The sequence below is a fragment of the Lolium perenne genome, chromosome 7, assembly GCF_019359855.2.
Source record: "Lolium perenne isolate Kyuss_39 chromosome 7, Kyuss_2.0, whole genome shotgun sequence".
Classification (NCBI taxonomy): Eukaryota; Viridiplantae; Streptophyta; class Magnoliopsida; order Poales; family Poaceae; genus Lolium; species Lolium perenne.
This window is the reverse complement of record NC_067250.2, coordinates 2,840,543-2,842,759: the sequence shown is the minus strand read 5'-3', so window position 1 is coordinate 2,842,759 and position 2,217 is coordinate 2,840,543. Positions and strand designations below refer to the sequence as shown.

General features: G+C 45.7%; 1 long non-coding RNA gene across 1 annotated transcript; it reads right to left on the bottom strand.

The window, feature by feature from the left end:
* Positions 1-636: 636 nt before the first annotated feature.
* Positions 637-1,320, bottom strand: LOC139833843 (uncharacterized). The gene is made up of 3 exons (XR_011749376.1): positions 1,129-1,320; positions 817-1,048; positions 637-711 (listed from the first exon to the last, which is right to left on the bottom strand). It is a non-coding gene; the product is annotated as an uncharacterized lncRNA (long non-coding RNA).
* Between the last annotated feature and the right edge of the window lie 897 nt (positions 1,321-2,217).

Sequence of the window (2,217 nt, the reverse complement as noted above, 5' to 3'; positions counted from 1 at the left end):
AAACATCTTGGCGAGGTTAAGGAAAGTTGCGGGTTCTTCTTTCTTCGGGAAGAAATAAGGGAACAACGCCGACAATCCTGCATTAGCATTTGCCACGCCTTCACGAATTTCGCGCCCGTGAAACTCCGTAAGAGAAAGTGCGTCAAGGAGAGGATCGTTGACAGGATTATCCAGATCAAAATCCTGGTTTGTTTGGGCTGCCACACGAGACAAGACATCAGTCAACAACCAAGAAACAGGAAGTGCAGTAAAATAAAAGGGATTGATAATATTACTTAGAGTACGTCGACTTTGCGACTTCAAACGCTTGAGGATTCCTTCGTCACGAGAAGCTTGTGCAGCTTTGTGCTCATCCAAGGCAATGTCGCATCCTCAAGTTTCTTCTGCAGTTCCTCGACACCAGCAGCTTTCGCCTTAGCTTCATCGCCTTCGACCTTGGCTTTGCTAGCAGCGAGTTCGGCTTTCTTGCGAGCCGCCTCACTTTGCTCAAGTTTTTGAGCCAGTGCGTCGGCGCGTTCGTTAGCCTCTGCAAGTTTCTCTGTCGAGATATGGAAAAAAGAGAGAAGAAAGATCAAAAAATCGCGGCAAGTAACAGGAGTGACAAATTAAGGAAAAACGACAAGTATGAAAGTCGTTACCTTCGGCTCTATTAGCATATTCACGGTACCCAATAAATTGGGAACCGATGCGGAGAAGATCCTTGATCATAGGCTGTTCAACGTGAACACAGTAAGAGAAACATCGGCATAAAAAAAAAATAAAAAAAAAAGATGTGAAGAAACAAAATAAAGAAAATATAGATGTCGACAAACTTACATCATCTAGGAGCGGGGGCGACGAACTGCCCAACTGAGGGGCAGGATCAACAATCTTTTCAACCCGTGCCCTTTTTGGTGAAGGGGCACGGGGGCTCGAAGGAGTAGATGTATCAACATTTTGTTGAGGAGGCGACGATTCCTCCCCTTCAACTGGTTTTTCTGAAATAACTAAAGTATGTGACGTGCTCGTTCGAGCAGCCACATCTAAAGTTGGTGTTTCTTCATCATCACTGTGACAAAATAGCGGCAGCATAAAAGCAAGGCAAGATAAAATTCTTCAAATAAAAAAGGAAAAGAGCAAGGAACCTACGAGCTGATGATACTCTCGATGTATGGATCATAAGCTGCTTTTCGAGGTGCAGGAGCAGTTTCTTCGGGTTTCGAGGTCCCGGAATCTTCGGCATTGCTCCTTTTCCTTTTGCTCTTCGGAGAAACAGCAGGAGGAGGAGATTGCGCTGATGTTGTATCTTCAGAGGCAGCATCCTTCTCAGTAGATCCCGCAGATTTTCGAGAATCTGCGGGTTCATTCACAAAGAGGGGTCTCCTGGTTGACATCATCGACAACGGCTCTTTCTTCGACCTCTCCATCCTCGTGAAGAGGAGGAAGGGAAGCCATAGTAGGATGATTCTACAAGGAAATAGTGACAAAAGAGAATAAGTGAGATACCACTGCAATAAGATACGAGGAACAGTTCAGAACAAGATAGAACTTCGGGAAGAGAAAATACCTCGGGAAAAGGATTGGAAGCACTGTATGGTTCCACTCGACAGGAGGAGGGAATAGGATCCTTCTTGCCTAATCGAGAAATTCTTCGAACCAATTTTTCCAAGTCCTTTACAGAAAGATCACTGGAGATTCTGTTGGCGTCATTTTCACCGGAATACGTCCAAAGGGGATTTTTGCGAGCCTGAAGAGGCTGCACTCTAATCCTAAGGAAGTAGGCAGTAATTTGAACACCAGATAGCTCTTTGCCTCGAGTGTTTTGAAGATGACGGATACGAGCCATGAGCGCCTCTGTCGCCTTTTTCTCTTCTTCAGAAGCTTCGGCATCCCAGGAACGGCGACGCTGAATCCTGGCACTTCCGTCAAAAGGAACTATGTTGTGCTCCACAGAATTGGCGCTTTCTTCGTGGATGTAGAGCCACTTTTTGCGCCATCCTTGGACAGAATCAGGAAACTTGACGTCGAAATAATCGACATCAGTCCGAACACAGATAACAACGCCACCTATGTTATAAGTGACGTTGTGGGAGCCATTACGGCGGAGGCAGAAAATGCGCTTCCACAGAGCCCAATTGGGAGGGATTCCGAGGAAGCATTCGCAAAGTGTGATAAAAATAGAAATGTGAAGGATGGAATTGGGAGTCAACTGGTGCAGTTGAATCCCATAAACGAAAA